Source organism: Pristis pectinata, chromosome 3, assembly GCF_009764475.1.
Source record: "Pristis pectinata isolate sPriPec2 chromosome 3, sPriPec2.1.pri, whole genome shotgun sequence".
Lineage (NCBI taxonomy): Eukaryota > Metazoa > Chordata > Chondrichthyes > Rhinopristiformes > Pristidae > Pristis > Pristis pectinata.
The window spans coordinates 9,099,435-9,108,937 of NC_067407.1; the positions used below are offsets into that span (position 1 = coordinate 9,099,435).

The 9,503-nt window shown below is 43.3% G+C and overlaps 1 protein-coding gene across 4 annotated transcripts in view; it reads right to left on the reverse strand.

Annotated features, from left to right (window-relative positions):
* nexn (nexilin (F actin binding protein)) overlaps positions 1 to 9,118 on the reverse strand; it is a 73,339-nt gene extending 64,221 nt beyond the window's left edge. For 2 of the 4 annotated variants that reach the window (XM_052010642.1, XM_052010641.1), the window contains exon 1: positions 8,901 to 9,116. The gene's annotated coding sequence lies outside the window, so the exon portion shown is untranslated. Of the gene's footprint in view, positions 1 to 8,900 lie in introns of all 4 variants that reach the window. The other 2 variants (XM_052010643.1, XM_052010644.1) reach the window with 2 other exon arrangements.
* Between the last annotated feature and the right edge of the window lie 385 nt (positions 9,119 to 9,503).

Consider the following 9,503-nt stretch of genomic DNA (forward strand, 5'->3'; position numbering starts at 1 on the left):
TGCTGCTTGCCTCTGAAAGCAGTTTTGTGAATAAAGTACCTTTGTTGATAATGTTAGTTACTGATTATTTACAGTGTTCTGGAGTGGGAGCAAGGGAGATACTGAGACCCCTGAATCCGGAGGGCAATTTAAAAATCATGTGCAAGGATACCCACTACCCATCTCTACTCTGCACTGTAGGAAACCCTGATGTAGAGATGTGCTCCACAGACCTGGGAACTTCACTAATGTGCTCATCCCAAGACTTTAAAAACCCATGTTCTGGCCCCAAAATATGCACATGCACCATTGGAAACCACTGTCTGAAAAGACCAAGTTCAGCCACCCAAAGTCCTTGGAGAGAGAGAAATTATTCCCATATTACTAAAGACTGTGGTACCAAACTTGGTATGGTAATTCAGCATGCCAAACCACAAGGAAATATCTAACGTGAAAATCCAATGGATTAGGCCATTTGATCAAAAGGGCACCACAATCAATGTTGTTCTCAGTTTACATCCAGACCAGGCACTAAGATCACTGGATAGTGATAAGAACAAAAGGGCCTTTCATTTTCTCTCTAGCTCGAGTCCAGAGGCTCATACCCTGGTTGTCCACCTGCATGAAGTACTTAAAATGCCATAGCAGTGAAGACTATTGGCTGTGTTGGGGAAATGGGATGAGTATAGGTAGGTAATCAAAGGTTGATAGTGTGCTGAAAGGACTGTTTCCACAATGTGCGACTATTATCTCACTGCCAGTAGTTGGATTACTGGTATGCACTACCCTCAAACCAACAGCACAACAGACACAATTACTCAGCTAGCTGGGAGATGCTTTGGGACATCCCAGTGTCATTGCAGGGGCTACTGACTTGGATGATCTTTTATACTGATCTTCATGTTGGCAAGTCAACTCAAGATGCTTCATAGGAGTCAGGTTGTAAAACCAGGCAAGACCAAGAGAGAGGAGAGGAGGTCACAAACATATCACCTAGAAGGCCACCCAGCCCCTCAAACCCATTCTGCTATTCAATTTTCTGATCTGTTCTCAATGCAACCTCAACTTCATATCCAGATTATCCCTGATAACTTTGCTTATCAAATATCTATCTACTTCCACCTTTAAAAATAGTCAAGGATTCTGCTTCCACCGGAATTTTCTTCTGTAAAGGCAAAAGAGGACATTTTAGACTTAGATAGGCACATTGACGCAAGAAAAATGGAGGGTTATGGGCTGTGTCGGAGGGAAGGGTTAGATTGATTGTGGGGTAGGTTTATATAGGTCAGCACAACATCATGGGCCAAAGTGCCCGTACTGGCAGGATTCTGGATAGTTTGGAAGAGCAGAGGGATCTGGGGGTCCATATCCACAGATCCCTGAAAGTTGCCTCACAGGTGGATAGGGTAGTTAAGAAAGCTTATGGGATGTTGACTTTCACAAGTTGAGGGATCGAGTTTAAGAGCCGCAAGGTAAATGATGCAGCTTTACAAAACCCTGGTTAGACCACACTTAGAGTAGTGTCCAGTTCTGGTCACCTCATTACAGGAAGGATGTGGAAGCGTTGGAAAGGGTGCAGAGGAGATTTACCAGGATGCTGCCTGGTTTGGAGTGTATGGATTATGAGGAGAGACTAAGGGAGCTAGGGCTTTACTCTTTGGAGAGGAGGAGGATGAGAGGAGACATGATAGAGGTGTACAAAATATTAAGAGGAATAGATAGAGTGGACAGCCAGCACCTCTTTCCCAGGGCACCAATGCTCAATACAAGAGGGCATGGCTTTAAAGTAATGGGTGGGAAGTTCAAGGGAGATATCAGAGGAAGGTTTTTTTTTTACCCAGAGAGTAGTTGGGGCATGGAATGCGCTACATGGGGCGGTGGTAGAAGCAGGTACATTGGTCAAATTCAAGAGATTACTAGATAAGCATATGGAGGAATTTAAAATAGAGGGATATGTGGGAGGAAGGGGTTAGATAGTCTTAGGTGAAGTTTAAAGGTCAGCACAACATTGTGGGCCGAAAGGCCTTGTATTGTGCTGTACTGTTCTATGCTCTATTCAACCCTCAAAACATTTACCTCACTTGTACCTTAAATGGGCAACTAACCAGTAATTCCAGATTCTCCCACAAGAGGAAACATTCACTCCACATCCACTCAGGATCTGATACAGTTCAATCAAGTACTCAGATTCTTCTACACTCCAGCAGGTACAAGCCTGGCCTTAAGACATTGCATCTATTCCAGGTATCAGTCTGGTGAAAAACATCCAATGCCATCTTTAAATAAGGAGACCAATACTGTCAAATCAAGAGAGATTTTTGAGATAGGTCTGGAAGTAGAGAAAGATAATGAGACTGAGATGTTTAAGAGTAGAGTTCTAAAGTACAGCAGAGGGGTGGTTGAAAAAATCTGCTACCCACCGCAGAGGGGAAGGACAACATCCAGCAGAGGTGGTTACTTGCTGAGAGATGGAGCTGGATCATTTTGGATAATTATTGGGAAGGACCACACCTTAGTGGAAAAAGGGCTGCATCTACCAAATATTACCAACTCCATTAAGGCTGAATTTCTGTGTGTTTGCAAGCTTGATGTTTAAGTTGTTGGGGTCAGGGTGCTGGCTGAAGATGCACTTTCTCATGCACCATTTTAAACCTGGAACATCCAGAAATGTTATTGAATGCCAGAGGTAATTTTATTCTGTACTGCCTAGTATCGATCATAATTAACTACTCCCCAATCTGTCATCTTTACATGCTAACCATGAAACAGCAACAGTGCAAGCAAAATATAGCCTGAAGCTGCAGACCAACATAACTAGAGCATCCATTCATCCTGGCATACATCTGAACATACAGGAAAGACCAGTCTACACTCCTTCAAGTGTAGAAGGCAGAGGTCTGGAAGGTGATTGAAGGATTTGATGGGATGGACATATTGAAGTGGGCTGGTTGAAATGGGAGAACAAAGGAAGGAAAACAATTAGAGCAAGTTGTTCAGGATTAGTATGAAAAAGCACTTCTTCACAGTGGGTAGGAGTCTGAAAACCAGCCCTCCAAAAGGCTGAGGTTACTGCGGGAAAAAATTGGAACAATAAAAATGTTCTAGAATAAAAAGATCAAGGCATTTAGAGCAAAGTTGAGTAATTAGAGTTAAAACAGATCAAATGGAATGGCTAACTCTTGTACTTAGAACTTCTATTATAAAGTACATAAAATGAAGGACTCAGTCAAAGCAGTCACCATGGCTAAATACAAATTATAACAGTTGTACACCCATGCAGAAGCTGCAATTATTTTGATGTGTATTGTCAGCCATGCTGAAATGTCTGGGATGTACCAAAGTTCTCCTTTGTCAGCCCCACGGAGATATTACGTTAAGGTTCACAGCCGATACAAATATGAACTCAATTTGAAGTAGTCATGGGTTTCATATCCAAGTATCAGACGAACGTGCACAGCTGGAAGTCAAGGTTTCCTGACAAGTCAGCTAACCGAACACGTCCAATGAAATTATCTTCAAGCTATTTTAGAAAACTGATGTAACAGAGCTATGATAGGTGCCTGGTGGGAATGTTGAGCTCAGTACAGTTTGGTGACCGATGATTCTGTTGCTTATTTCTGTCACAAGAGCAGCTCAATTATTGGATGGCAATGTCACTTAATAATTATTCACCAATGTTTGCATTCTGGAAGTATATCATATTACTGACTCCTTGATTTGGCAACAGTCGAATTTTTATTCTCTTAAATCAAGTTCCTAAGTTTCCTCATTCTTCCAATTTTCAATGACCTCCTCTAGAGCTGCAATGCATCAAGAACTACATGGGTTTCCTCCCACATTCCAGAGACATGCAGGTTAGGAAGTTGTGGGTATGTTATGTTGGCGCCAGAAGCGTGGCAACACTTGTGGGCTGCCCCCAGAACATGCTACACAGAAGATTCATTTCACTGTGTTTTGATGTACATGTGACTAATAAAGATATCTTATGTTAACTGATCATTCCTTCAATTTTGACCTCTTGTATGCCCAATTTCCTTCAATCTACCATTGGCTGTTGTGCCTTCATTTATTGACCTTAGAAATCACTCTGAATCTTTGCTTTTCACCACTTTCTCCACTTCCCCCCCCCCCCCCCCCCCCCCCCCCACCCTTTACGATGCTCCCAAAACCTACCTCTGACCAAGCAGTTGGCCATGCATCCCAATTCCTTCTCATGTAGCACCATGAGAAGTTTTGTCTGATAGTCCTCTTGTGCAGTTCTACCCAATGGCTTTGTCAACATTTATTCTTCAACCAACATTAAGAGATATGGAAATAAGAAACTACAGATACTGGAATTCTGAAGTAAAAACAGAAAATGCTGGATACACTCAGCAGGTCAGGCTGCACCTGTGGGAAGAGAAACAGAGCTAACATTTCAGGTCAAAGACCTTTAGTCAGAACAGACCTGAAACATTAACTGTTTCTTTTCCTATAGGTGCAGCCCAACCTGCTGAGCATTTCCTTTTTTTGATATGATCTGGTCAGCAGTTACATCTTAAATGATTATCAAAACAGATTAGTCATTGATCCTAAGGCTGTTTATGGGACCTGGCTGCATATAACAGATGTCACATTTACCTATGAAACAACCGCTATGCACATCATTAGTGTAAAGGAACTCAGACATCTGAGCAAGTGTGCAAGGTGCCATCTAAATGATAGTTACCTCTTTCTTTAATTGAAGCAATGACAGAGAGACTTCCTAAAGCAACTGTTCTAAAGGTGGTGTGCAGGTTGAGATGATATTCATCTAAGAAGAGCTCCTATATTTAATATACAAGCCCAAGAGACTTTACAGTCAGAACTACATCGAGGAAAAAACCAACTTCCAGATAAAGACAAAGCTATACATTAATGAAAGCCTAAATGAACTATTTCAGTACAAGGAAAAGTGCTACACATTGCAATGCACATTCAAGGGGAATAGATGCTCTGAATGTCCATGTGGAAATAATATTTAGCACACCAATTACCAGTGTTATTTTGTGATGACTGAAAAATTGGAAGAAATATGATGGAAGAGTTTTACTAAACATGGGATTTTTACATTAAATATACACTGAATGTAGACTTCTAATATATTGCAACTACTTAATACCCCAATTCTTCTATGGCTTGGAGATGCACAGACCCATCAAAGTACCACTCAGGCTTGCTTCCTGGAGGTTAAAGAAACTGAATGGAGGTGTTCCTGAATGCTTGGGCAAGCGTTTGTACATTGGAAACAGTGATGTGAAGAGGAGGATAAAGACGACTGGAACCCTAGCTACCATGGAGAGATGTAAATTGTGATTTGTTCTCTATGGCCCCTTCTTACACTTTCCCAGTTACACACCTTCTTACACTCCTCATGCAGAGGAAGTAGCTATATGGATGTCAAGGCCCTGCTAACACTCTGTTCCAATTAGTCTTTAGAGATTTATACCCAAGGTGAATCACCTTTTTCTCTGACATATGCTTATGAACATCAGGAGTTTGAATCATGTACATCAACCACATTGCACTGTTATATGATGTGCAGGTAGGATGCTCTGGAAAAATATTGGTACTAAGTAGCTGCAATATATTAAGAGTCTTGCATTCAAAGGGGCACAGATCCAAAAGGTCAACTGTTGCTCTTCCAACAGATGCTGTCTGACCCGTTGAGTTGTTTCAGCATTTTCTGTTTATTGCATATACTTACCTTGAAAATCACACTTACTTGTACTAACTCTCTTCCCATTTGTTTCATCATTGGGAAATTTACATAGCCGATAGTACTTTTTAATGTTAAATGGAATAACCCCCTGATTTGCATCTTTCTGTACACAAAATATTTGAGCATCCATTGAAGTAACACAAACCTACCAGCAGCCTCCCAGTTTTTTTTCCAGCATGGGTTTGGTCATAACCTTGCAAATTTCCTTTTCTTACAGAGCATCCATCCTCCCCATTCACCCAACTTCACCCCAGACTTATCTAAACTCCCACCTCATTGTCTACAAACTCCAGTTCAGCTTAAAACCCTACTACCCAGAATGGAGTTCACACTGTCCTATTTACCCATCAGCGTTGTGCTAGATGACCCAAATCAACTCACACACCGACCTTGATTTTAAAACTTGTACTTTTATTTCAAATCTCTCCATCAACCCATCGCTGTAATCTTCTACAGCCCTCCAAGAAGTCCAAATCTGGCCTTTTCTCCACCCCCTACATTTCTTTATACCCAGCCTCAGTGATCAAGATTCAGCTTTCACTCAACTGTACACTCTGGAATTCCCTCCCTAAATGTCCAGTCCTCTTTCTACTTGGTTTAAGATTGCACTTGAAACCAGTTTATATCACAATCCTAATGGCTCCTTACGGAGTTCAGTGTCAGGCTTTCTGTAGCATTTAACGGAAGCAGGCCTTACTGCTTTTTCTGTTAAGTGCTACATTAATGATCCATGAGGTTCAATTGCCTGAGCAGGTAGGAGGGGAATTTAACAGGAGTGTTTACAATGCATACAGCACAGGAACAGGCCCTACAGCCCACAATGTCTGTACCAACCATGATGCCAAATGAATCTAAACCCATCTGCCTGCACAGGATCCATACTCTTTCAAGTGCAGTGCGGGTAGACAAATAAAGTGCAAGGGCCACAATGAGGTAGATTGGGAGGTCAAAAGTTCATCTTTAGGCATATGAGAGGTTCATTCAAGAGTCTGATAACAGTGGGATGGAAGCTGTCTGAGTCTGGTGTTTATGATGTGCATTGTGGGATAAATACCAGCCAGGGCACATATTTCTCGAAATGGTCATGTGGGATCTTTTACATCCACACAAGGGAGAAGGTGTGGGGGAGTTTAGGTCTAACATCACCACCGCAAGATGATACCACTGACAGATCTGCACCCCCTCAGACAGCCCAGAGGAGAATAAATGTGTAAAGTATTACTGTAAATGCAAGAATCAAAGAAACTTGCATTTAGAAAGGGATACGGGTAAAACAGCCAGATGGGACTAGTTCAGGTGGGCACCTTGGTTGGCATGGACGAGTAGGGCCAAAGAGCCAGTTTCCATACTGAGTAACGATGACAATATTTTACACAGCACATTTGATCTACTGCATTCTCAGGTGCACAAAACCTAGAAGTATCTTTAATGAAATAACAAAGTTTTTTTTAAATCCAAAAAATTCTCCCAGGTGACAAATCCAAGCCAAAAATAACCCAGACATCCAGAAAGCTATTAAAATAGAAATGGCTGCCTCATCCCACTTGGACCGTGTGTGTCATCATCCGTCTTTGGCTCATTGCTATTCTTCCCTCTGCATCAAGAGAGCACTGCATGGAGTTGAGCACAAAATCCACGAAATTTGGCATGTCTCCCTTGACCCTCAATTTTTTAAAAATCGATGCACCACAGAAAGCATCTTATCCTGATGCATCACAGCTTGGTATTTCAACTGCTCTGCCCGAGACCACAAGAAGCTGCAGAACATCACAGAAACCAGCCTCCCCTCCATGGACTCTGTCTATACCTCTCGCTGCCTCCGTAAAGCAGCCAGCATAATCAAAGACCCCACCAGCTCTCTTCTCCCATCAGGCAGAAGATACAAAAGCCTGAAAGCACTTGCCACCAGGCTCAAGAACAGCTTCTATCCCACTGTTATAAGACTATTGAAATGGTTTCCTAATATGAAAAAATGGACTCGACTTCACAATCTACCTCATGACCTTGCACCTTATTGTCTGCCCGCACTGCACGTTCTCTGTACCTGTTATACTTTATTCTCCATTCTGTTATTGTTTTCCCTTGTACTATCTCAGTGCACTGTGTAATGAGTTGATCTGTATGAACTGAATGCAAGACAAGTTTTTCCACTGTACCTCGGTACACGCGACAATAATAAACCAATTTTAAATTTACCAATTTAAAATCCCCCCAAGCTGCTTGCCGTGATGTACAGAGGGAACCCTGTACTGTCGGAGGTGCCGGGCAGAGGCGCGGGGAGGATCCAGCAAGATGACGAGCCCCTCCTCCAGAATCGTTTAACTCTTGAGGGACGTGTCCCAGTTTGTACAACGTGCGCCTGTTTCAAGGATATTTAATTTAAATTCCTCTGTACTCTCCCCCTCCCCCAGGTGAGAGATCCCAGGGGCATTATTTTGGACTTCACCCCAGCATTAATTCCTTAAACAACTCCCCCGCCCCCCCCCCACCGCCAAAAAAAACACGAAGGAAAAAAAGTGCATCTCGCTGCTATTTGCTGGCGAGTTGGCAGCGAAATTTCCAACATTCCAACAGGGACCAAGCTCAAAGCGCTCCCAAACCTGTAAACAGCTGCGACAGTCATTCAAAAGAATTTATCTTGTTACTCCGTCCCAAAAAAAAACCAGAATAACAACCTATTTGCGTAAAAAAAAAGAAAGTACATTTCAGAAGTCTTGGGGAACGTGAGCGGTCAGACTACTGCGTTAAAGAAACGGCGGCGTGTCCGCAGACGGCGATGTGGAGAGGGGCTGCCACACCGCCTGGGCACTCAGTGCGTTCCTATCAGAACGGCGGGGGGAAAATCCGGAGAAATTTTGGACGGAAGAGACTTTAAACTTTGTGTTCTTCACATTCAAAGGGGGGGGGGGGGGGGGAAGGAGAGGGCCAGCCCTCGCCCACCGGTCTGGGAGATTGACAGCCACCGTCCTAGTAGGCATTGGTGATATGTGTACCACCTCCCACACCAAAGATTTTAAAACACAAACACATTTCCAAGACTTTGAAACCAGAACAAGTGTCTTACATTTCACCTGTGTGTGTATGAAAGAGAGAGAATGGTTTCAGTTCTTAACCCATGATTTTTCCCCCTTATACAAAGTTCATCTCTTCCATTACAAAATTGGTGTTAAGTTGACCTTACCTTTGGCCAAATGTGTTGCGTTTCTCTCAACGCTGGACTTCAAGGGCGACCTGCAGTAGTCCAGGGAGTTGGTTTGACGAAGAGAGCTGTTGAGCCGTTTTCAACCACCACCGACCAGTCTCAATGTCGTTTGGGTAAAATTACGTCTCCCCCGTAGCAAGTTTCCATAAAAGTCCCGTTCGCTCACTGTCTGCCGCATTCCACGCGATCCGGGACACGGCTTCTTCAGCTGTTAGCTTTTAATAATATACTTACAAGCACGTGGATTCCCTGCCTCCGTCCCTTAACCCCTTCCCACTCGCTGCTGTCAGTGGAACTCAGACCCCGCTGTACTTAAAATGCTTCACTTGGGGGTGGTTGTGAGTGGATTCACCCCAGGACCCAGGGGGAAGGAAGGAGTGTCTGTCCAGTGGACACCTCAGGTCTTTGCTGAGGATTACTATCTGAGATGCACTCACAGCTGTAATGAAGGAAAGGACCACTTCTGCATGGCAAGATCCCATGAGAAGTGGGTGCGGTTATCAGGGACTGGGGATACCTCTTCGAAGAAGCCTCTTTAGAGGGGGCACAGCCCTCACCCCTCCAGAGACCAAGGTCCAACCC